The sequence below is a fragment of the Bos taurus genome, chromosome 3 (assembly GCF_002263795.3).
Source record: "Bos taurus isolate L1 Dominette 01449 registration number 42190680 breed Hereford chromosome 3, ARS-UCD2.0, whole genome shotgun sequence".
In the NCBI taxonomy this organism is placed as follows: Eukaryota; Metazoa; Chordata; class Mammalia; order Artiodactyla; family Bovidae; genus Bos; species Bos taurus.
In genome coordinates this window covers 82,434,526-82,461,742 of record NC_037330.1, presented here as the reverse complement: position 1 = coordinate 82,461,742, position 27,217 = coordinate 82,434,526, and the positions used below count along the sequence as shown (strand labels likewise).

General features: G+C 41.2%; 1 long non-coding RNA gene across 2 annotated transcripts; it reads right to left on the bottom strand.

The window, feature by feature from the left end:
• LOC132344898 (uncharacterized) lies at window positions 1-26,431 on the bottom strand. 2 transcript variants are annotated; one of them, XR_009493965.1, is made up of 5 exons: window positions 26,234-26,431; window positions 18,906-20,358; window positions 18,230-18,445; window positions 4,800-4,886; window positions 1-642 (listed from the first exon to the last, which is right to left on the bottom strand). It is a non-coding gene; the product is annotated as an uncharacterized lncRNA (long non-coding RNA). The 2 variants fall into 2 exon arrangements; XR_009493966.1 differs by having other exon boundaries at window positions 1-231.
• Window positions 26,432-27,217: the final 786 nt, after the last annotated feature.

Below are 27,217 nucleotides of genomic sequence, written 5' to 3'. Positions count from 1 at the left end.
ACTAAGAGACGTAGGTTCGATCCCCAGATTGAGCAGATCCCCTGGGGGAGGGCATGGCAACCCACTCCTGGATTTCTTGCCTGGGAAATCCCATGGACAGAGGAACCTGGTGGGCTACAGTCCACAGGGTTGCAAAGTCAGGCACGACTGAAGTGACTTAGCACACAAGCATGCAGGAAGGAGTCAGGAATCTGTCCTCATCCTAAAAGTGATCAGCCCTTTGATAATTTTCTGGTGAAAAGAAAAAAAAAATAGAAGAATTTCATTCACCTCAAACTCTGCAAAAGGCCTAGAAACCTGGGAATTCAACTGGCTCTACTTGCAAAAAATGTGCAGAGGTGATATTTATTAAGTACTTGACACTCCAGAGAGAACACTCCTGTACAAATATGTCATGCTGCTTTGAACACAAGCAAAGCAGGAATCAGATTCTGTCTCCTTGCTGTATTCCAAGCCAAGGTGACTGTCGTGGTTTCATCTCAATGTATTTATATCTCATCACCAACACTCATCACCAAGGGAGCCGGTTCAGAGCTGAGCTGTAAAGATTGTATAGGGAGTAGTGCTCAGATGCACTGTACACCATGACTGACTTATGCCGATGAGTTTCAACACTCATGCATTCCAGATGAACATCAATCTCTGTGATGAATAGTAAGAACAGGAATTCAGATTGCAATGAATGCAAAAATAAGTAAACAAGTAAAGCAAAGCTACCATTATTGAATGAGACTTTGATGTGGCAAACTGTCCTCTCTTCTCCATTCTCAATGCAGAGGCCACAATTCATTCTCATCATCTCTCATCTGAATTATTATAGCAGCCCTTTATTGCTCTCCAGACCACCAATCTATGCCTATGCTACACACACAATAAGAATCTTTCTAAAAATGCCTCCCTGAACTTGTGGTGCTTCTCAGTGTGTCCTCAAATCTTCCAGGAAAACTGCAGAGCATAACCCACAAGTCCCTCTGTGACCTGGCCACCCTCTACGTCTCCACACTCATCACCTTCCATTTTTCCCTACACACTCTATGCTCTAGCTACGATGAACTACCTAGAGTTTCCCTAAAGTACCCAGTTTTTCCCACGTTTCTACGCCTCTGCATATGCTGTTTCCTTTGCCCAACACTTTTTCCTATACTTTCGCTGTTCAATTTGCTCATCATTTAAAGTATGTCTCTGCCAAATAGTTTTTCTCGATTTCATTCCATCCTAGGCTGAATTAGTTTTAATATACAGATATTTCTTTAGTTCAACAAATATTTATTGCAGGCCTACTAGAGATAAAACAATGTAGTAGTTTAAAAAAAATAGCTACAGATTTTTTGCCATTCCTCTCATCAAGTGGGAGGGTCTATGTTTTTGGAATCTATAAAGTTTTACGGCACAGAAGTGATGCTATGTGACTTCTATGTCTAGGTCATTTAAAAAAAAAAAAAAACAGCTTCCACCTGATTTCTTGAAATACTTTCGGACAATCTCTTTTGGGATGCTTCCTCTCAGAACCAGCCCCCAAGCTGAGAGTACAGTCCACAAGGAAAGGCCACATATGTCTCTGGTCTTTAATCCCAGCTGAGATTTTTTCTTTTCTTTTTTCTTTTTTTTTTTTTTTTGAGTTCTTTCTGACTAGAGGCCAGAGAGTTGGGTACAGGTGCCCACAAATGGTTCCAGCCTTCAGCCATTCCCAGCAGAGACCACTCCCCACAGCTGTTCAAGTCTTCCCAGCAGAGATCTCCCTCAACCCTCAACATCATGATGATTCTGTTACAAGACACTTCTGCTACAGTAGGCAGAATTCTCAGATGCCCCCCAAGATTCCCCCTGCACCCACTCTTGTGTATACATCCTGTATAAGCCCCTTCCTTCAATGTGTGTTGAGGGGAAAGGGGAAGGACTGTGAATATGATAGAATATCCCTCTCTTAATTGTGTCACATGGCTGCTGCTGCTGCTGCTAAGTCGCTTCAGTCATGTCCGACTCTGTGCGACCCCATAGACGGCAGCCTACCAGGCTCCCCCATCCCTGGGATTCTCCAGGCAAGAACACTGGAGTGGGTTGCCATTTCCTTCTCCAATGTGTGAAAGTGAAGTCGCTCGGTCGTGTCCGACTCTTCGCACCCCATGGACTGCAGCCTACCAGGCTCCTCCGTCCATGGAATTTTCCAGGCAAGAGTACTGGAGTGGGTGCTATTGCCTTCTCCAGTCACATGGCTAAGTGAAGAGATTTTGCAAATGTAATTAAGGTCCCAAATGAAATGATTTTGAGTTAATAAAAAGTGAGATTATCCAGGGTGAGCCAGATATAATAAAGTAAAAGCTACTGAAAGAGGGATTGTGCCCTTTTTGCCAGCCTTGAAGAAGAAAGCTGCCATGTGGTGAGAGGGCCATGTGCAAAGTGACTGCCTTTGGAAGCTGACAGCAGTCCCTGACTAACGGCCAACAAGAAAATGTGAACAACAGTCCTACAACCATAAGGGATTGGATTCTGCCAACAACCATGTGAACTTGAGAAAGGCCCTAATTCCAGAAAGAAACACAAGCCAGCCAACAGCTTGAGTTCTAGATGCAATTTTGCGAGTCTCTGAGCAGAGGGTCCAACTAAGTTCTGGCAATTTGTCACACAGCACTAGAAAACCAATGCACCTACTGTGTATCCTGTTTGAATTCCTAACCCACGAAATCTTTGCCCATAATGAATGACTGTTATTTTATGCCACTAAGTTTGGGGTTGTTTGTTTGTACAGCTACTGCTTAGCAATCGAAACAAGCAGTCACTCAACAAGACAAAAATCCTGACTTCACTGCATTCTTCCCGCTTGCTGAGGGGGAAGATAGACAATAAAATAAATAAATAAAATAAAATATGGAGGATTTGGATAGGCCAAGTGCTAGGAGATGAATAAAACAAGAAATGGGATAATGACTTCTAGAGATGATTTAGACAGAGTTTTAGACAGAAATGTTCAATCTACATGCTCAAAATATTTACCAACTACAGATGTTTGAGGAACACTGACCAGGCAGAACATATACTAACCACAATGCTAGAACAGGATCCTGGAGGACGTTTACTATGTTAGGCATGAACTGTTTAATTTTGAGATCTTGTATATATTTGTAGGTTCTTCAATCCAATAGGAATCAGTTCAGTTCAGTTCAGTCGCTCAGTCATGTCCAACTCTTTGTGACCCCATGGACTGCAACATGCCAGGCTTCCCTATCCATCACCAACTCCTGGAGCTTGCTCAGACTCATGTCCATAGAGTCAGTGATGCCATCCAACCATCTCATCCTCTGTTGTCTCCTTCTCCTCCCATCTTCAATCTTCCCAGCATCAGGGTCTTTTCAAATGAGTCAGTTCTTCACATCAGGTGGCCAAAGTATTGGAGTTTCAGCTTCAGCATCAGTCCTTCCAATGAATATTCAGGACTGATTTCTTTTAGGATTTACTGGTTGGATCTCCTTGCAGCCCAAGGGACTCTCAAGAGTCTTCTCCAACACCACAGCTCAAAAGCATCAATTCTTCAGCGCTCAGCTTTCTTTATAGTCCAACTCTCATATCCATACATGACCACTGGAAATACCATAGCCTTGACTAGACAGATCTTTGTGGCCAAAGTAATATCTCTGCTTTTTAATATGCTGTCTAGGTTGGTCATAACTTTTCTTCCAAGGAGCAAGCAATAGGAATAGGTATGCAGTATCCCACCTCATTCACTCATTTATTTAACTCTCTTCTCAGCAAACATTCACTGAGTGACTATTACATTCAGCCATGTGAGAGACAAGGAGCTCCAGGAGCACTGCCCGCTGAGCTCCAGGTCCTTGCTTCCAGCTGAGGAAATGAGATACATACAGGGGGAGTACTCAGCTGCAGCAGTGCTAATTTCATGAGTATTGTTCTATTTCCCTGTCTCACCTATGAGATCTTGACTATAGATAGCATTAGAAGAGAGATAAGCTGGAGTGGTCAGGAAAGCTTCTGGAGGTAATAATGGGAATGGAGCTGAATCTTGAAGCTTGGCTATTTCCATAGAAGACTTTATTCACCTTCGGCCCTTACTGCCTTAGAGAGTGTAAATGTGTGGAACATGTGCAAACCACCTGACCCAGCAGCAGATGGCTAACTGATGATGGCTCTGTTCTACATTCAGCCTTCTCAACACACTTATAGCCAATGATCAATGGTCAGAGATGACACATAAAATAAAACCTATAAGCCACCTCTGGTAGCTTCACATTTTGGACACAGTAGGTGCTAGTATTAGTTAATTAATCAATAGTCCACCTGGAGAGAAAGAGAAGACCATTTTTAGGAGCAAAAACCACCCTAGTGAGAAAAGAAACGGTCCAGGAAGGAAGTTTTATACTGTGTGAAATGTAGCTTTATCTTGTCACCCACAAGCTCTTTCAAAGCCTGGTTTGGGGTTTTGAAGTCAGACTAAGCTAGGATCAAATCCTGTCTTTTTCATTTGTAATCTGTGTGATCTGAAGTGAGTTAATTCCTCTCTCTGAATCTCAGTTTTCTCATCTATAAAATGGCAATAGTAATGCCTACTGTGTTGAACGGTTGACTAAGAATTTTCAAATCAAATAATGTACAAAATGTATAAATTTTACTCTACAGATTTATATATACAAAAAAAATGGCATATTATTTTATCAAACTAAATCCAACTTCAGAACTCTAGCCTAGTAGGTCAAAAAGGAGACAAATCTTTGACACTATGAGGACTCTACACTCCTCTCTCCACAAGGCCACAGAAAGACCCTCCAGAATATATGTCAGTGACTCACCTTTCACAAAGACAAGCAGAGGACCTTTCTTCTGCCACTTCTCAGCCCTGTCACAGACTCCGAAGACAGGAAATGCCCAATTGTGACCTTTTTGGAAAGGGAGCCAGGAAAAATCCAGTGAGAACCAAAATAAATTAATATCTCAGTGGATGATCTTGCTACATCTATGAAGCCTCTAATGTAGTCCCTAACACATATTATTTGCCAGTTATCTTTTCATTTACTCCACAAATACTTGTAAGTCTTGCTACTTGCTGGACACCACTTTTCAACTGTGGGTTCCTCCCCTTCAGGACTATTGACATTTTGACTGCCTTCTTTATTGTGGGTGGGGGGCGGGGGACGGGGGGAGGGCTTGTCCTGTGTACTATAGGGTATTTAGCAGCTTCCTTGGCCTCTATCCCTACCAATGACAGTAGTAGCCCCCATCCTAGTTGACAGACATTGCTAAATATTCCCTGGATGAAAAACTGCCTCTGGTTTTGAATCCCTGAATGAAATAAACAAGAGAAAAACCTTACTTTCACATAGCTTACTTTCTAATGGGAAGACAGACAATAAACAAATAAATATATTTATAACATAAGTACTGAGAGGTGAGGGTTGGCTGATAGTTCCTTTCTCTTTCTCTGGATAAATAAGAACCAAGAACCATTCTGAAGATGGTAGCATAAGCATCAGACTCTGATGAAAAGATATTTCATCGAAAGTAAAAAATTACAGAAATAGAAATTGAATGATCAGGACTAAAGAAATAGGAAAGAAATAGGATTATCATTTAAATAACCATATTGAAGGTTCAGCATTTATCTCCTTTGGATATATTCCTGTGCAAGGAAAAATAACCTCATCAACACAAGCACAGGACAACCACACAAAAATGTGTGTAAAATTTCTCCTGCTTTTTCTCCAGCTCTAGGCTATCCTTTTGAACACTTTAGAAAGAATTTAGAGAGTGCCCTCATTCAGTGAAGCTTCAAATTATAAAATAAGACAAAATCACATAATAATAAAGAGTTATTTGGAACATCACTGGAACCATTTTTATCAAATGTCATTTAAATGAGTTAAAACTTGGTTTTAAATTAGATTTTAAAATGTTGTATGCATGTAGCTTTTTGTACAATGTATTAAACCACAGCAAAATCACAAAACTAATAAAATCCAAGTTACACAGTGACTGTGGTTTTGCAAAAACTAGCTTGCCATTCTAATCATGTGCCAGTTTCACACAGCAACCAACACCCCTGTGTGCTGTATAATGATTTGGTTCTCCCAACTCTTTTCTCGCTTAGAATTACTATGAAACCTCTGTCCTTAGAGTAAGCAGTAATATCATTTGACCTTCCTATGGTGTCAACACATTATTTTCTTATTAGATCTGCTACCTCTGTTCTTTCCTTATTAGCCCACTAAAATTACCCGATGTAAACACAAGTGCAGACTTAGAGGAAGGCACCACAGGGCAATCCCAGGTTATAAAGGGTCATTTGAGTGTCCAGAATGTGCTTATATGATCTTTTTTCTAAGATTCTCACGAAACTCTGAATTTAGAGGCTTTTGTGGAGAACTCTAGGAACCCTGATGATATATCCATGTAACTCTAGACCCCAGTTTGAGAGGCACTGGTGTAATGACTAACGGCAGCAGAATCAGGATGCCTAGGATTCGAAATTCTGGCCCCATCACATACTAGAAGTATTCTGACCATTGAAAGTATTTTGATGTCAAAATACCATCTGCCACCCAAGACTGGGTCCCACAGAAGTTTACTTCTGAACAAAGCAGGCCCAGACCAAAACTATAAAGTCATTTGTTTGTGGTTCCCTGGCCTTGCCTTTTCAATGCCTCTCTTCCCCTCTAGGTCCACAGCACATCACCACTTGAGATACCAGGCTAAGTCCCAGTCAGCCATCAACTCACCATTTTGCCTCCTTTGTTGATGTTCAGTCACTAAGTTGTGTCTGACTCTTTATGACCCCATGGACTGCAGCATGCCAGGCTTCCCTGTCCTTCACTATATCCCAAAGTTTGCTCAAGCTCGTGTCCATTGAGTCGGAGATGCTATCGAATCATCTCATCCTCTGTTGCTCCTTTCTCTTCCTGTCCTCAATCTTTCCCAGCATTAGTAAAGCGTTAGTCACTCAGCTGTGTCTGATTCTTTCCAACCCCATGAACTGTAGCCTGCCAGGCTCCTCTGTCCATGGAATTTTCCAGGCAAGAATACTGGAGTCGATTGCCATTTTTTCCTCCAGGGGATCTTTCTGACCCAGGGATTGAACCCAGGTCTCCTGCACTGCAGGCAGATTTTTCATCTCTGAACCTCCAGGGAAGCCCAGCATTACCCCACTTCTAAAGCCATCCCAAAGGACTAGGGTGGAATGGTTATCTGTGGACTTTCAAAAATCATTTGTTGAGCTGCTTAATAGCTGAAAGAGTAAATACTCTAAGAAATTAAGTGGCTTCCCCACCTTTGACTCCTAATAAATGATAGAGCGAGTGGCGGGGGGAAGCATTTATTGAACAACTTCTAGATGCCATGTACTTTGAATACTTACTTTCATTTAACCTTCTCAGTGAAACCAGCAAACTACGTATTGGTAACCCTTCAGGTGTGAAAACCATTGCATTTCAAATGCCAAGCAATGTCTCTGAGAAACAGTAAGAGTTTAATAAATGTTTCTTGAATGAATGGTCACTTTGACTGAGGTTCCAGGTCTAGTAACAGGAAGAGATAGGATTCAACTTAAGAGTGACTCCATGGGTTTTAATGTTCTTTCCCTCTATATAGTGCTAAGTCGCTTTAGTCATGTCCGACTCTGTGACCCTAAGGACAGTAGCCCACCAGGCTCCTCTGTCCATGGGCTTCTCCAGGCAAGAGTATTGGAGTGGGTTGCCATGCCCTTCTCCGGGGAATCTTCCTGACCCAGGATCAAACCTGTATCTCTTACATCTCCCGCATTGACAGGTGGGTTCTTTACTACTAGCGCCACCTCTACACCAGTGGTCAGCAAACTTCTTCTGTACAGAGTCAAATAATAAATTTTCAAGATTTCAGGGTCACCCAGTCTGTACTGTGACAGTTCAAGTCTCCAACTGAAGCACAGAAACAACCATGGACAATACGGAAACTGATGGATGGGACTGTTCCAATAAAACTTTATGGATGGACGCTGAAATTTGAATGTTATGTAATGTTCACATGTCACGAAATATCATTCTTCTTTGGATTTTTTTCCCAACCAGTTTAAAGTGTAAAGTTGTTCTTATCTTCTGGGCTATACAATCATAGATAGCTTGCCAACCCATTTTCTGCAGTAGGCTGCCTTCCAAGCTCTCCACTGTCATAGGTCCTCCCTTCAAACAACTGGAATGAATGGAATTCAGATGGTACAATTTCAGACCTTGTGTGTGGGTGCTCAGTCCACTTCAGGTGGATTCTTTACCTACCCACTGAGCCACCTAGGATGCCCTTCACACCTTAATCAACACTTAAATGAGATCAAATCTTTCAACTTCCTGTGAAGTTGTGTCATGCAGGCAGTGGCTTATCTCCCCAAACACATGGAAACCCATGACTTCTCAGGCCTAGTATACACAATGCCTTTCAGACTTAAATTGAAGAAACTAGGGAAAATCACTAGACCATTCAGGTATGACCTAAATCAAATTCCTTATGATTATACAGTAGAAGTGACAAATAGATTCAAGGGATTAGATATGATAGTCAGAGTGACTGAAGAACTATGGATGGAGGTTCATGATATTGTACAGCAGGCCATGATCAAAACCATTCCCAAGAAAAAGAAGTACAAAAAAGCAAAATGGTTGTCTGAGTAGGCCTTACAAATAGCTGAGAAAACAAGAGAAGTGAAAGGTAAAGTAGACAAGGAAAGATATACCCATTTGAATGCAGAGTTCCAAAGAATAGCAAGAGAGAGTTTAGAAAGGCTTCCTCAGTGATCAATGCAAAAAAATAGAGGAAAACAAAGAATGGGAAAGACTATATATCTCTTCAAGAAAATTAGAGATACCAAGGGAACATTTCATAAAAGATGGGCACAATAAAGGACAGAAATGGTATGGACCTAACAGAAGCAGAAGATATTAAGAAGAGATGGCAAGAATGCACAGAACTATACAAAAAAGATCTTAATGATCCAGATAATCATGATGGTGTGATCAAGCACCAGAGCCAGGCATCCTGGAATGCAAAGTCAAGTGGGCCTTAGGAAGCATCACTACGAACAAAGCTAGTGGAGGTGATGGAATTCCAGCTGAGCTATTTCAACTCTAAAAAATGATGCTGTGAAAGTGCTGCACTCAACATCCCAGCAAATTTGAAAAACTCAGTAGTGGCCACAGGACTGGTAAAGGTCAGTTGCATTCCAAACCCAAAGAAAGGCAATGCCAAAGAATGCTCAAACTACCACACAATTGCACTCATCTCACACATTAGAAAAGTAATCCTCAAAATTCTCCAAGCTAGGCTTTAACAGTACATGAACTGAGAACTTTCAGATGTTCAAGCTGGTTTTAGAAAAGGCAGAGGAACCAGAGATCAAATTTGTCAACATCCGTTGGATCATTGAAAAAGCTAGAGAATTCCAGAAAAACATCTACTTCTGCTTTATTGGCTATGCCAAAGCCTTTGACTGTGTGGATCACAACAAACTGGAAAATTCTGAAAGAGATGGGAAAACCAGACCACCTGACCTGCCTCCTGAGAAATCTGTATGCAGGTCAAGAAGCAACAATTAGAACCAGACATGGAAAAATGGACTGGTTCCAAATTGGTAAAGGAGTACATCAGGGCTATCACCCTGCTTATTTAACTTATTTAACACCCTGCATGTTGCCACCCTGCTTATTTAACTTCTGTGCATAGTACATCATGTAAAATCTGGGCTCCATGAAGCACAAGCTGGAATCAAGACTGCTGGGAAAAATATCAATAACCTCAGATATACAGATGACACGACCCTTATGGCAGAAAGTGAAGAGGAACTAAGAAGCCTCTTGATGAAGGTGAAGGAGGAGAGTGAAAAAGTTGGCTTAAAACTCAACATTCAAAAATCTAAGATCATGGCTTCCAGTCCCATCATTTCACAGCAAATAGATGGGGAAAAAATGGAAACAGGGACAGACTTTATTTTAGAGGGCTCCAAAATCACAGATGGTGACTGCAGCCATGAAATTAAAAGACGCTTACTCCTTGGAAGGAAAGCTATGACAAACAGGCAGCATATTAAAAAGCAGAGACATTACTTTGCCAACAAAGATTCGTATAGTCAAAGCTATGGTTTTTCCAGTAGTCCTGTATGGATGTGAGAGTTGGACCATAAAGAAAACTGAGCACCAAAGAACTGATGCTTTTGAACTGTGGTGTTGGAGAAGACTCTTGAGAGTCCCTTGGACTGCAAGGAGATCCAACCAGTCCATCCTAAAGCAAATCATTCCTGAATATTCATTGGAAGGACTGATGCTGAAGCTGAAATTCCAATACTCTGGCCACCTGATGGGAAGAAGAGACTCACTGGAAAAGACCCTGATGCTGGGAAAGATTTAAGGCAGGAGGATAAAGAGATGACAGAGGATGAGATGGTTGGATGGCATCACCAATTCAGTGAACATGAGTTGAGCAAGCTCTGGGAGTTGGTGAAGGACAGGGAAGCCTGGCCTGCTGCAGTCCATCGATTGCAGAGTTGAACACAACTGAGTGATTGAAGTGAACTTCCTCTAACCATAGCTCTGCACACTGACTTTCAAAAAAAGTTCTGGATTATTTCAGGATTGAGTCAGGTGCTAAATAATAAAGTTGGTCCATTCCAAGAGGGCAATTATCCAATCTGTTAATGAAAGAGCAGTCACATATCATAGCAAAATCTCATCTAGTATATTCATTACAAGCAAAATTAAGATAAGTGAAACTTGCTTTATCTCCTTATTAAGTCAGGAAAATGACTACATATATTTTCCAGATAAAAGGCTGTTTAGAAGATGAACCTCTATGATATTTAACAAATGTAGCTTTCATTTTCTTTTTACCAAGGAAATTCAGAATAATTTGCCTTGCAGTAAATCACAGTAACTCTAGTTGTTTTTTCCTCTCTCCAAATGAGACATTGCCTGACATCTAACATGTGGCAAGATCTGAGAAGTTTCCACAAATTGGTAAAATTCTTTCTACATGAATATGTAATGTAATCTTCTTGTTAAACAAGAATAGATAATTTCTCCTAAAATGAATGCAATAAAGGGGCATAGAAAGAATAAATAATTCCAATACTGTTCTTTAATTCTGCTTGTAATTTTCCAAATTCCAGACTGATGGCAACATAGTGGGCCTATTCTACTAGCACTATGTCAAAGTGTTCAGGCTGAGGGAAATCCGCAGGGACAGTAGTTACTAAAAAGCTCAAAAATGTAGTCAACTTGCATCATTTTGTAGCAAAAGAAAAAGTCATTGTTTGTCTATATTTGTCTATATTATTTATGCCTGCATTCAACAAACATTTACTGAGCACCAACTATGGGGGCAGGTACTGTTCTAAGTACAATAGGGGAATCCTATTAAAACATCTTCATCCCCAAGGAACTCAGAGTTTAATTAGGGAGAAGGTGCTGCTGAGGATGATAATGTTAATTATGTCAATCACATAATCACTGGTTATATGTGTGACACTTACATAATCTCATTTAATGTGACCCTCACCTGCATAACTGTTGAGATGGTTGTTGTTATTCCCACTTTTGGGCTAAAAAAATTGAGGCTTAGATAAATTGACTAACTAGGCTATGTTTTTTTTTTTTATTCAATTTTTATTTTATATTAGAGCATAGGTGATTTACAATGTTTTATTAGTTTTAAGTGCACAGCAAATTCAGCTACATATATACATTCTTTTTCAGATTCTTTTCCCATTTAGGCTATTACAAAATATTGAGTACAGTTCCCTGTACAAAACAGTAGGTCCTTGTTGATTATCTATTTTACATATAGCAGTGTGTAAATGTTGATCCCAAACTCTTAATTTATCTCTACCTCCCCACCCCAACTTTTCTCTTTGGTAACAATAAATTTGTCTTCAAAGTCTTTGAGTCCGTTTCTGTTTTGTAAATAAATTCATTTATATCATTGTTTTTAGACTCCACATATAAGTGATATCATATGATATTTATCTTTCTCTGTCTGACTTACTTCACTTAGTATGGGGACCTAGAGATTATCATACTAAGTGAAATAAGTGTGAGATAGGCAACAGTTATATAGTTAGTAGGCAGGTCTGGGATATGAATCCGGGAAGACGGACCCTAGAGCCTGCTAAACTGAAAGATGTACATCAATAACTATTTCATAATGTTGAATGTGAAAAATGTTCTAGAAGAAGGGCAGGTAACATGTAGCAAAAGTTGAAGGGAGGAGTAACTTGACTAAGACAAATCAAGGGAGACTTCATGGAGCTAAGATGGAGGTTTTGAAATCAGGAGAAGGGAAGAAGGAAGTTCTAGGAAGAAAGAACAGCATTTGTCCCATTGGGACAATGGGGGAAACACAGGACAATGTTCAGGAAAAAGCTGAGAAGTCCATTTTGGTGCCATTAATGGGAGAAGCAGAACATAAGGTAAAAAGACAAGTGAGGATTTACTCATGGAAGGCCAGTAATGTTAGACAAGTAGACATTAATATGCTATTTTAGAGATACTTTAGAGTGTACTAGGCTTCCCTGTTGGCTCAGACAATAAAGAATCTGCCTGCAATGCAGGAGACCAAGGTTCGATCCCTAGGTCGGGAAGATCCCCTGGAGAAGAGAATGGCTACCCACTCCAGTATTCTTGCCTGGAGAATCCCATGGACAGAAGAGCCTGGTGGGCTATAGTCTACAGGATCACAAAGAGTCGGGCACAACTGAGCGACTAAAACACTTTAGAGGGTACCAGACTCTGCTGCTGCTGCTGCTGAGTTGCTTCAGTCGTGTCCGACTCTGTGCGACCCCATAGACGGCAGCCCACCAGGCTCCATGAGGTAGCTATTATCTTCATTTTATAAAAGAAAAAACTGAGATTCAGAGTGGCAGAGTTATCAGTCCAGGGTCATGCAGCCAGTACATTTTAGATCTCATTAACTTATTTAAAAGATACTCATGACCCCACAACAGACTGACGCAAACTTGCCTGTGAGGGTCCAGGAGTCTCCGGCAGAGGCACAGATGTCGGCAGTGGCCCACTGCAGGGTTGGGGGCACTGAGTGTAGCAGTGCGTACATGGGACCTTTTGAAGGTGGTCACCATTATCTTCATTATCTCCACCATAGTTTGGCCTCGGGTCAAAGAACAGGGAGGGAACACAGCACCGCCCATCAACAGAAAATTGTATTAAAGATTTACTGAGCAGATGGTCAATATTGAAATCAGATTGATTATATTCTTTGCAGCCAAAGACGGAGAAGCTCTATACAGTCAGCAAAAACAAGACTGGGAGCTGACTATGGCTCAGATCATGAACTCCTTCTTGCCAAATTCAGACTGAAGTTGAAGAAAGTAGGGAAAACCATTAGACCGTTCAGGTATGACCTAAATCAAATCCCTTAAAATTATACAGTGGAAGTGACAAAAAGATTAAAGGAATTAGATCTGATAGATAGTGCCTGAAGAACTATGGACGAGGTTTATGACATTGTGCAGGAGGCAGTAATCAAGACCATTCACATGAAAAAGAAATGGAAAAAGGCAAAATGGTTCTCTGAGGAAGCCTTATAAATTGCTGAGAAAACAAGAGAAGCAAAAGGCAAAGGAGAAAAGGAAAGATATATCTATTTGAATGCAGAGTTCCAAAGAATAGCAAGGAGAGATAAGAAACCCTTCCTCAGTGATCAGTGCAAAGAAATAGAGGAAAACAATAGAATGGAAAAGACTAGAGATCTCTTCAAAAAAATTAGAGATACCAAGGGAATATTTCATGCAAAGATGGGCACAATAAAGGATAGAAATGGTATGGACCTAACAGAAGCAGAAGATATTGAGAAGAGGTGGCAAGAATACACAGAAGAACTATACAAAAAAGATCTTCATGACCCAAATAATCATGATGGTGTGATCACTCACCTAGAGCCAGACATCCTGGAATGTGAAGTCAAGTGGGCCTTAGGAAAGCATCATTACGAACAAAGCCAGTAGAGGTGATGGAATTCCAGTTGAGCTATTTCAAATCCTGGAAGATGATGCTCTGAAAGTGCTGCACTCAATATGCCAGCAAATATGGGAAACTCAGCAGTGGCCATAGGATTGAAAAAGGTCAGTTTTCATTCCAATCCCAAAGAAAGGCAATGCCAAAGAAGGCTCAAACTACCACACAACTGAACTCACCTAACTAACACCTTAGCAAAGTAATGTACAAATTTCTCCAAGCCAGGGTTAATCAGTATGTGAATCATGAACTTCCAGATGTTCATCTGGATTTATAAAAGTCAGAAGAACCAGAGATCAAATTGCCAACATCTGCTGGATCATCAAAAAAGCAAGAGAATTCCAGAAAAATATCTATTTCTGCTGTGTTGACTATGCCAAAGCCTTTGACTGTGTGGATCACAACAAACTGTGGAAAATTCTGAAGGAGATGGAAATACCAGATCACCTGACCTGCATCCTGAGAAACCTGTATGTAGACCACGAAGCAACAGTTAGAACTGGACACGGAACAACAGACTGGTTCCAAATCAGGAAAGGAGTACATGAAGGCTGTATATTGTCACCCTGCTTATTTAACTTATATGCAGAGTACATCAGGAGAAATGCTGGATTGGATGAAGCACAAGCTGGAATCAAGATTGCCAGGAGAAATATCAATAACCTCAGATATGCAGATGACACCACCCTTATGGCAGAAAGTGAAGAAGAACTAAAGAGCCTCTTGATGAAAGTGAAAGAGGAGAGTGAAAAAGTTGGCTTAAAACTCAAGTCAGAAAACAAAGATCATGGCATCAGGTTCCAACACTTCATGGCAAATAGATGGGAAACAATGGAAACAGTGACAGACTTTCTTTAGGGGGCTCCAAAATCACTGCAGATGGTGACTGCAGCCATGAAATAAAAAGACACTTGCTTGGAAGAAAAGTTCTGACCAACCTAGACAGCATATTCAAAAGCAGAGACATTACTTTGCCAACAAAGGTCCGTCTAGTCAAGGCTATGGTTTTTCCAGTAGTCCTGTATGGATATTAGAGTGGGACTACAAAGAAAGCTGAGTGCTGAATAATTGATGCTTCTGATCTGTGGTGTTGGAGAAGACTCTTGAGAGTCCCTTGGACTGCAAGCAGATTCAACCAGTAAATCCTAAAGGAAATCAGTCCTGAATATTCATTGGAAGAACTGATGCTGAAGCTGAAACTCCAGTACTTTGGCCACCTGATGCGAAGAACTGACTCATTGGAAAAGACCCTGATGCTGGGAAAGGTTGAAGGCAGGAGAAGAAGGGGACGACAGATGATGAGATGGTTGGATGGCATCACCGACTTGATGGACATGAGTTTGAGCAAGCTCGAGGAGTTGATGATGGACAGGGATGCCTGGCGTGTTGCAGTCCATGGGGTCACAAAGAGTTGGACACGACTGAGTGAACTGAACTTATTCAAAAGATATTCATTTTCCCAGTTGCTATGCCAGGTACTAAAGACAATTTTGAATGGGACATAGTCACTGCCTTCACAGCACCTCCAGCCCAGGTAGGAAAGACAACCATCATAAACCAGATCACCACAATCAACTGTGGTGTGTTTTACGGTGGATAAGTGTAGGTGCTCTGCAAGCCTCAAAGCCCAGGACCCACTTTGGGGCAGGGGAGGCCTCAAGTGTCATTTAAGCCTTGACTTGAAAGATGCACAGGAGTTAGCTTAATACTCAGGGTGGCTGGGTTGGGGAGGGTGGCATATGGTAGAGAGGACTATTCCAAATAAAGCTTTCTAAATATGCAAAAAGGCCCAAAGGAGAGAGAAAATGTGACACCTTCCAGACAGTGAAAAGTTTAAAGAGTGCAGAAAGCAGAAGCCGGAGAAGATGCTAGACACCAGATTCTGCGGACAGAGGGGCAGCCACATAAACTTTGAAGGGAGAGGTGGGAGGTAGGAGAGATAATATGGTTAGATTTAGGCATCAAAAGGACAGAAATGTGTGAAAGAGAGCTGAGAACACATAGGACAGGACGGAGGCCGATCCGAAGGCGTTTGGAACTCAAACCCAACACTGTTTGACTCAAAGATCATTTTCTACTCTTTGTCTAGAGACTGCAGGGCATCTGTGAAGCTTTAGAGGAGGTGAATGACATCAACAGATCTATGTATTAAAAAGACCAGACTGAAGAGGCATAAAAGAAGCAAGGATGATTCACTTGTTCTTTTCTTCCTTTTTCTTTTTTAAATTCAGTAAATATTTGACAAGCTCCTATTACATGTTCCCTGGTGGCTCAGATGGTAAAGAATCCTCCTGCAATGCTGGAGACCTGGGTTCGATCTTTGGGTCAGGAAGATCTCCTGGAGAAGGGCCTGGCTACCCACTCCAGTATTCTTGCCTGGAAAATTCCATAGACAGAGAAACCTGTGGGCTACAGTCATGGGGTCGGAGAGTCAGACATGACTGAGCAGCTAACACTTAAACTGAAGTCTCTCTATTACAAGTTAGGCACTACGCAGTAGTTTAGATCTGGAATTAAGAAAAAAATGTGTCATTAGCAGAACTACAAACACATTTAAGTTTATTGTCTAATATTCCTTTAGTATCCAATTTGAAAGTCCTCATCCAAAAAGCTTTCCCTGTCTCTGCCCTTCCAATTCAATTTAAAACTTTCTGTTCAATTGAAAACTAGTCTGTTTCACAAAATCACACAACCCTGCTGCTATTATTTCAGAATCACTCACTAATTGCTGCACCCATATCTTATCTCAAGTGTTCCTCAGGACTTTCCCCTGCATTGTTTTTAAGCTCTGGACACAAACAGATGTTGATCTAAGAGGATTGAGACATTGGATGAAGGAACGTACAGGATCACATGAGGACAATCTTTGAATGTTTGTTATTCTATTACATCTTATCACCAGTTCCTCACTTTTCCTGGAGACAGTAGTTACGTATGTGGCTGTATAACTTATAGTGGTGTAATTTAAAAGATTTTTCAAAATCAACCCTGAACATACCATAATATCATCCCCCTGTCAGTATAAACTCTTACTTTTTATCAGGTGCATGAAAGAATTGGCTGGGTGAACTCCGGGAGTTGGTGACGGACAGGGAGGCCTGGCGTGCTGAGATTCATGGGGTCGCAAAGAGTCAGACACGACTGAGCGACTGAACTGAACTGAACTGACAAACACCATGGTAGTTGGTGTTGGAAAAAAACAAGGAAATTCAAGAGAGAAAAAGATCTGTATTCCTTCTATTTACAAAACACCTACTGTGTGTAAAACATGCTCTGTATTCGTGGGTATGTGTTATGAATACCTGTTTTCTACAGGGAAAGGACAACATTCATTAAATTTTTCTTGCTGCTGCTGCTGCTAAGTCACTTCAGTCGTGTCTGACTCTGTGCGACGCCATAGACAGCAGCCCACCAGGCTCCTCTGTCCCTGGGATTCTCCAAGGCAAGAACACTGGAGTGGATTGCCATTTCCTTCTCCAATGCATGAAAGTGAAAAGTGAAAGTGAAGTCACTCAGTCGTGTCTAACTCTTCGAGACCCCATGGACTGCAGCCTACCAGGCTCCACAGTCCATGAGAGTTTCTAGGCAAGAGTACTGGAGTGGGGTGCCATTGCTCTTCTTAGGTGCCAGTAAATATGCAAGGAGTAGTATTTGCATTATTTCATTTCTAAGCTTCATAATAAAGTAATAGAGCATATACAGGGATTTCTTCCACTGCTCAAATTTTTATATGACTATTGGATATTATTTGATTAAACAAGGAATAGATTTTGTATCATCTAGACTTTAATTGATCATTACACAACTATAATAGGGAATTAGCATCTCACCTTAAAAAGCTGGTATCCCAAGAGTAGAGCAACATTCAGCAGCTTTGAGCAGCTGACATAACTTATTTGGCTTTATGTTCTCTTATTAACTGTTTGTAGTTATGAGCTATGCTGCCGTTTGTTTTACAAGTCTAGAAATCTACTGCTTTTGATTGATTTTACGTTTTGATCATAATTTAGTGGTGACTTTTAGGTTTGTTTCTGTTCTGTCTTGATCTCCCAATATAGGATTTTTAGCTTGCAATAACAAAATATACTAGTTTCCAAGGGTTGCCATAAAAAATTACCACAAATTTGGGGCTTAACACAATAGAAGTTCATTATCTCACAGATTTGGAGACGGAAATGTCCAAAATCAAGGTTTCGGCAGGACGGGTTCCTCCTGGAGGCTGTGAGGAAAAATCCATGTCTCACCTTTCTCCCAGCTTCTAGTGGCTGTCAGGAATCCTGGGGTGTTTCTTGGCTTGTAGAGGTATCACCCCAATCTGTCCCTGTCTTCACATGGCCTACTCCTCTGTGTCTGGATATCTTTTCCTCTTCTTACAGAAATCTGTGTCATCAGATTTAGGGCTCGCCCCATTCATCAAGGATGATCTCATCTTCAGATCCTTAATTAAATCCGCAAAAATCCTGTTTCCAAATAAGGACACATCATGGGCATATCTTTTGGGGGAGTGGTATTATTCACTCATAACACTACTTATAGCTATTCTTTTTTAATACAAACTTCAAAATTGAAAATGTCATAAGAAAAAATAAAATAATTGTTATCACAAATTAAATATTCTAGCTCCCAGACTGTTTTTTCCTACATTGAAACAACTGTAATGAAATTTTTGTTATAGGTGAATAAATAATTCATATAAATGAATAAATAATCCAAAGTTTCTAAGGCTTTAAACTAGCTGTTAATCTCTGAAAACTCCTCAAAAAAAAACACCTTCCTCATAGCATATGTTATCTGAGTTAGATAAATAATAAAATTAACAGTACAGACTGTATTATTGTCCCATTTTTCAGATGAAGTAATAAGTGCCTCAGTGAAGTTCATTACTAGCCCAGACGGCCAGAGATTATGATTCAAACTCACATTGTCTGACTCCAGAGCCCAGGCGTCCTGGCTTGGGCTGCATGAAGGTGTTCTTAGGGAAGCTGGGAGGAAGCAGAATGAAGGTGACCAGGACTCTGCTCACAAGGACCCTCAGGGTTGACCCATCAGAGAAGGGGCATTCACCAGAGAAAGTCTTAGGGCCAAGTCAGAGTTCGGTCACCATAAGACTGAAACTCACTGACATGTAAGAGATCTGAAGATATCCGAGGGGAAGTGATGCAAACTGGGGCCTGGTGGAACAAAAAAGGGATTCAATGCAAAAGAGAAAGCCTGGTGAAGCAGGCGTTGTCACAGAGGAAGTGGAATTCGGTGAAAATCGAGAATGCGATGACTCTTTGGAGTGGCAAGTGCCCCGAGCCATCCAGTAGTGAGGGTCTTCACGGGCCAGGCCTGCCTGCAGGACAAACTTGATAACATCTTCTTCATACAGGCTGAGGGAAGACACACCCCAACCGTGTCTGAGGTACAGGAGAGGTGCCTCACTTCCCCACAGTACAGCACACAAGAAAGAGAGGAGGAAATCAGATAGGTTATGTTTCAGAAAAAAGTGCAAAAGTCGGGCCCTGAAACACACACCATCAGCGCTCATTTAGAAAGATGTGCTTTCTTTTACTTTTCTAAATTTTCCAAAATTTCTAGGCATAACACATTCTCATTTTATAGCAAAACAAAAACAGTAACTGTTTTAAAGGTGCTCTGTCTTAAAATGAACATTTCTGGATGTCCCTGGTGGTCCAGTGGTTGAGTCTGCCTGCCAATGCAGGGGACACAGGTTCACTCTCTGGTGCAGGGGAAGATCCCACATATGCCGCAGGGCAACTGAGCCCACGCACCTCAACTACTGAAGCCTGCGTACTATAGAGCCCATGGTCTGCATCAAGAGAAGCCACTGCAATGGGAAGCCTGTGCACTGCAGCCAGAGAGCAGCTCCCACCTGCTACAACTAGAGAAAGACTGCATGCAGCAACTAAGATCCAGTGTAGCCAAAAATGTTAAAAAAGAATTTTTTTTAATGACCATTCTTTGTAAGCCACATACTCTGATGGGAACTCAAACTGTATCAGCTGAGAAGTAACAGAGGTTAAAGAGCGAATGGGCAAAACATACAAAAACATCAAGATAAATAATAATAGTAATAAAGAGTTCATGGCATTTTAGTAAGGTGACTATATCTGTTATGTTAAGAGCTTTCATTAGGAGAAGGAGGATATTAAATGGAATGATGAAGGAGAGGAGCAGCTAAATGAATATTTTGAATCAGTATTTATTGGAGAAGACAATGGGGAAATTCCTGTTCCAAGGACACATTTTATGGCAAAGCAGAGAATGGCCTTGACAGAGATTCTTCAGTCTCTGAGGATAAAGGTATGGAGCACCTTGAGGGACTCTGTGCAGTAAATCACCAGGGCCAGATGGTATTCATCCATGGGTTCTGAATGAGATAAAGTGGGAAATCATGAGTTCAGTGACAAGGATATATAATAGATGCTTAAAAACAGCCTATATCCCTGAAGATTGAAAAGTCATTAATATGGTATCACATATGTGTGGTGTGTGTAGGGTGTGTGTGTGAGTATGTGTGTGTGTGTGTGTGTGTTCCTTGCATGTTGTGGGGCACTTAGGGGAAGGGGATGAGGGAGATTTTCCTTTTTTTAAGAACCAGGAAAGATTTCTTGATGAAACAAAGGACAGAGGAGATTTAGGTAGTGGAAAGAGCATCAAAAGCTATGAGTCCAAATATTAGAGGTAGTTAATAACATTAAGCAGTTATTTTCCAGGTACTCTGAGATGGTTAATAGCATTTAAACAGTTGTTTTTCAGGTACTCTGTAACGATGAATAAACAAGCCCTCTGTCTAACAGGAAGGCGTGCAGTCTGGTAACCTGGTTATTTTTCATGTTCTTGCCATTGGCTTTGGATGGCAATTGACAATGTACCATTCCCAGCACTACCAGAAGACACAAGAAACATTTGGTAATTTTTTTTTCTCCCTTAGAAAATCTTAAAGTTGCTGGTCATTTGGCAAAATCTGTGCTAAGTGCTAAGTGCTTAGTTGCTCAGTTGTGTCCAACTCTTTGCAACCCCATGGACTGTAGCCCACCAGGCTCCTCTGTCCATGGGATTCTCCAGGCAAGAATACTGGAGTGGGTTGCCATGCCCTCCTCCAGGGGATCTTCCCAACCCAGGGATTGAATGCAGGTCTCCTACATTGCAAGCGGATTCTTTACCATCAGAGCCACCAGAAAGCCCTGGCAAAATCTGGGGGCCTGATAATTCCTAAGAATTATCATGTAGTAATAATAACAGAGTGGCTAAAATGTATTGAGTGCTTAGTCTGTGCCAGTATCTTGCCCAGCTCTGTACCTATATCATCTCATTTAATTCTCGTAACAGTTAATAAGTAGTAACCCTAGAATTTTAATCTTTGTAGTCCAATTCCAAAGTTCATGTTTATAGATATTACTCTATACTATCTCTCTCACTCTGTATGTTTTATTTATAAAAGTGAAGCAAAAGTTTCACAAAGCAACTCTCGCCCTTTTCACATGTGATTCTCTTCTCTTTCATTAGATTATAGTCCCAAGTCCCCAAATTGATTTGTCATAATATATGGTTTGTTCAGAGAATAGGAGTAAAATAATAAATAGTCGCATTCTCTTTGACTTTGAAGAATTATAAAACTAAATGAAAGCTCTGGTATTAAAATCTCACACAGTGATAAAGGTGACTCAGACCACTTTTAAGTTGTCTTGAACCATTTTAAGATGTTTTTAACAGGGGAGGGCAGGCATGTTTCTTTCACTCTCTCATGTTTTCCCCTAACTACATGTTGAATCAAAGCCTCTAGCTGCTTTTATTGGGTAGAGTCCCCAAAGTTAAAAAAAGTTATTACTTATACTGATCTGAAATCTGACCATCTAATACATCTCCCCACTGATTAAGGTTCCATCCCTTGGAGACACACAAGAATATTCAAAGAATCCTCTTATTCAACATCCTTCCAATATTTGGAGTGCATTCTTGTTCCCTCTTGGGTGTTTTCCTCTTCAGAATAAACAAAGACAGAAAATCCAATCCAAATTGGCCTAAGCAAAAAGGGGCTTCATCCTCTGATATAGTAGAAGTGGCCAAGGATTGTTCTGGCTCCTGGCATGGCTTAAACTGTGGCCTAAGGTATGTCCCAAGAACAGTCTATCTCTCCCAGCATTGCCCTCCTCCGTGTCAGTTCCAGACCACCTGGGAATATGGCTGAAGCAGCCCCAGACCTGACATCTTTTCATAAATTAAGTCCAGGAGGAAAAAAGAAAGTTTTCTTCCCCAGAAGTTTCAGCAAAACTTCTCTTCCATCTCACTGGCTCTGACTGGGAGACATGCTCAAACTTACAGCTATTACTGTAGCCAGTGGCATTAATTGTTTTGATCAGCTAAGCTTAAGTCACGTGCCTACCTCTGGATACGTACAGATGAGAGAATAGAAGGATGGTCTTCAACAGGGACATTTCAGGGGTTGAGTGTTTGTTAAATAGAAGCTGGGTAATAAAAGGGCAATGTGATGTGCTTAGTCGCTCAGTTATGTCTGGCTGTTTGCAACCCCATGACCTATAGCCTGCCAGGCTCCTCTGTCCATGGGGATTCTCCAGGCAAGAATACAGGAGTGAGTTGCCATGCCCTCCTCCAGGGGATCTTCCCAACCCAGGAATCAAACCAGGGTATCCTGCATTGCAGGCAGACTCTTTACCAGCTGAGTTACCAGGGAAGCCCTTATCTAACAGCAAAATGAAACCTTTCATTTAGTCTTGGCACTTGTCACATACTGGGGGAAGATGCCTTGGGTCTGGGCCAGAATGCCCCAGTTATGTCCACTCATATTCCAAGGAGATGTCCCAGTGGAACAGTAACACCTTCTTATTCCTCAGCTGTCACCTTCTCTGCTTAGTTTTTTCTCTGTCTTTTGGGCAGTATTAGTTACTCCCTTCTGGAGAAGGCAATGGCACCCCACTCCAGTACTGTTGCCAGGAAAATCCCATGGATGGAAGGGCCTGGTAGGCTGCAGTCCATGGGGTCGCTCAGAGTTGGATATGACTGAGCGACTTCACTTTCACTTTTCACTTTCATGCATTGGAGAAGGAAATGGCAACCCACTCCAGTGTTCTTGCCTGGAGAATCCCAGGGACGGGGGAGCCTGAGTCAGGGGTTGCACAGAGTCAGACATGACTGAAGCAACTTAGCAGCAGCAGCAGTTACTCCCTTCACAGAGCTCCTTCTGGTACTTCTACTGTACTGCAATTATTTGTATTGCAGGCTTGTGTTTCTCTTGACTGACTTCCCTGAAGATAGGGATTTTTTTTAAGTCTTTGTTGAATTTGTTACAATATTGTTTTATGTTTTGACTTTTTGACTGAAAGGCATGTGGGATCCTAGGGTTTGAACCTGCACCCCCTGCACTGGAAGGCAAAATCTCAACCACTAGAACACCAGCTGCTGCTGCTGCTGCTAAGTCACTTCAGTCGTGTCCAACTCTATACGACCCCATAGACGGCAGCCCACAAGGCTTCCCCGTCCTTCAGATTCTCCAGGCAAGAACACTGGAGTGGGTTGCCATTTCCTTCTCCAATGCATGAAAGTGAGAAGAGAAAGTGAAGTCTCTCAGTCATGTCCGACTCTTAGCGACCCCACGGACTGCAGCCTACCAGGCTCCTCAGTCCATGGGATTTTCCAGGGAAGAGTACTGGAGTGGGGTGCCAAAGACAGGGATTTTTTTCAATATGTTTCTGTATCCCTCAGAAAAATGTTTGAAAAAAGAGACATATAATGTTATTTCAATGAATTATCCTGAGAGCATGGTAGAGGACACCCCACACAACCCTGTGAGCATGAAATCAACCTGCATCTTTCTCAGGCTGTGTGGGTCTCAGGGTCTACACCCATAAAATCACTGAAAAAAATGCTTCAGATTCCCTGATACCCTGAGGCTTGGATGGTAACAAAGCAAAGCTAAGCATTAGGTATAGATGATCCAGGTGGCACAGTGGTAAAGAATCTGCCTGCCAATGCAGGAGACGTAAGAGATGTGGTTTCTATCCCTGGGTCAGGAAGATCCCTTGGAGCAGGAAATGGCAACCCACTCCAGTATCCTTGCTGGAAAAATCCCACGGACAGAGGAGCCTGGTGACTACAGTACATGGGGTCGCTAAGGAGTCAGACACAACTGAGCGACTGAGCACGCACACAATCCAGGAAGGCAGGGAATTCTCAGGCAGACAGACTAGGAATTGTGCACAGTGATTACAGATTTAGAGAGCTAAGTCCAAAGGGGGATATCACAAATGTCAGAGGCTGCAGTCAGGGAGAACTCAATTACTTTCAGAATTGGTAGGAACTGAGCTAAGGACTGATCCTCTTCACTCTGCTTCTTTTTAAACTGCCAGGGATGCCAGGAAAGGGAAGAAGGGTAGGGATGAGCTGGGGAAAACTGACCATGACTACAACCAGTGCAAGATTTGACTTCCCACCATCAATTGAGCTGGGAAGAAGAGACTCAACAGTAGGTATTTACTAAGCATCCTATGCTAGTTACTAAGGCTACAACAATGAATAACACAAATACAATCCCCCATCACTGGACTTGCATGCTCTTGGCCAAAGCTGCAAGAATTATTTTACCCTGCCTCACATGTAAGACTGAGGAAATACTTACAAAATGCATTAAGCTGCTCAGATGAAAGAAGTTATCCAAATGAAGACACACTTACCTAAGAAAATCATTGTGTTCATTAATCTTTCAAGCACCAGTGTTATGCTAGCAGGATGCAGCTGATATCAGTGTTATAGTCCCTTTACCGCAAAGAAAAAGTCAAGCCAGAGAAACAAATATGAAAACAGAAGCTAACCTTAAACCAAGCTCCGGGCCCATAACAGTGTTACCATATGCCCATGGGTCACCCACCTACAGAAATGAAATCTGAGCCCTGCCACCCATCCTACGCAGTGAGTGAGCATTCTTGCAGGGAGATGAGATGGCAAAGAATGATGCTGATGCTTTCCTTCCTGCCTCTTAAAGACAATCATTATTCCTGGAATAACAATTTGTAAGCTCAACCTAATTACGGCCAAATTGATTAAGAAATGCATAATCTAAGGATTAGCATTCAGGCAAATGCTGCTTAACTCAGCCACCAAGGCTCAGGAGGAAACAGCTGTTTTGTTCAGGAAGTTGTTTGGAATAAAAGACTGATTTTTGCCAGTAAAATCCTTCCTAAGTAAATTATTTAGCCTCATCCCTTTCTTATTTGAGTTCCCAAGTTAGGAATTTTCTGGGGTCAAATATTCCAAAGACAGGGCTCCTGAGATTGTGAAGCCAGCAGCATTATACACACTACAGACAATCTCGGGCTCCACCCATTCCTAACAAGGAAGCTGCCTGGATGCCCTTCGTTTCAGAATGCTATCCAAAAAATAAGGATGATAATCAATACCTGACTGGGATTGTTGCGAGGAATAAATGACAATCACAAATGATGCTCCTAGCACAGTACTTGGGAATTTAAGATTTCAAGTCGCTCTTCACTGGAAACTATCACAACATTGTTTGTTAATTGTTTATACCCCAATACAAAATTTAAAAGTTTAAAAAAGAAAAAAAAAGAAGATTTGAATAAATGTTAGTTCCTTTCTCTCCTTCTCTTTTCTTCTAGGACTGTTTATAGCTGCATGTTTTTTAGCCACTAAGCCATTTAAGGTAAATAAAGAATGAAGTCAGCTTCCCAGGTGGCTCAGTGGTCAACAATCCATCTGCAGATGCAGGAGCCGCAGGTAATGTGGGTTCAACCTCTGGGTTGGGAAAATCCCCTCGAAAAGGGAAGAGCAACCCACTCCAGTACTCCTGCCAGGATAATCCCATAGACAGAGGAGCCTAACAGGCTACAGTCCACGGAGTCACAAAGAGTTGGACACAACCGAGCATGCGCACACACAGACAGCAGAGACAGCTCAAGGTTACCACGTTCAGTCCAGTTCAGTCGCTCAGTCATGTCCAACTCTTTGCCATACACAAAGAATAAAGTATTTATTCTCTTTAGAAAAGGAAATCTTTTTTCATTATGTTTCATGACATGTAAGCATCTATACCAAAAAGCCTAAAAATGTTGACGAGAAAAACTGAAAACAAGGTGAAATTTCTTTAGTTTCCCCTTGTAAGTTAAAAACTCATTCTTTTATAGGAAGTTGATGAGGGGAAAAGGAAGAAGGTGAGAAAAGCAAAAACGTACCTACTGTGTGATAGACACTTAGCATATTACACACGTTACCTCCTTTAGTTATTACAGCAGCATCTTAGTACATCAATGACATCAACTCTCAGCTCTGTTCCTACACACTAGCTGTGTGTAATTGGACAAATTATTTGGCTTTTCTGTGGCTTCATTTCAACATCTGTAAAATGAAGAAAATAATTCCTTACATCATAGGGTTGTTAGAATTAAATATGTCAATATATGTAAAAGTCTTCGAATAGTGCCTGAGAAAAACTAAATATTAAATAAACGTTAGTTGTTATTAACAATCATAGGTAGAATGAGTAACAATAATAATATTTAAAAGCCCTTAACATCAAGGGTGGATGTTAGCAAATAATAAATGCTACCTGTTATTATTTAGTAATAAAGTAAAATACAATTTATAAAAAGTATTCTCTTCATCAACTTTATTCCATACAGAAGCTGCCTCTCTGTCAAGCAGAAGAATATGAACCTCCATTCTGACTTTGTTTTATAGATAGTTTCTTGTCCCCTTTATACTAAATCTGTTTCAGAGCCTATAGTGAGCTGCATAAATGCTCTAGTATTGGCCATTAGGCAGAATTTCCAATGATAGAAATTCCTCAGTTCCCTCTCCTCCCTTATCCTCATTTAGTGTCATAAAATACCAAATCAATGCCTAACTGCCTCAGAGAAGGAGAGGCAGATGGGGGTGTCTTCTCTCTATTTCTCATGACTATTATTTTCACTGTCCCTTTCCTATTTTCTTTTTCTTTTCTTTATACCCCACCCCTCCTATTTTCCTAGTTCATTACACCACTCCTTTCGGTGCACACTAAGATTCAACAAAACAAACACCTTGCAATGCTCCATCCTCACCTTGGTTTCACTCTGTACTTGAACTGATCTATCCTAGCCCATAGGAGATATCCAGTATATGTTTACTGACTAAATGAAGGATTTTAAACTGCAGAAGAATCTACATACTAAGGAAGTAGTATACTATTCAGAGTTGGGATCACTGCAAATATTTAT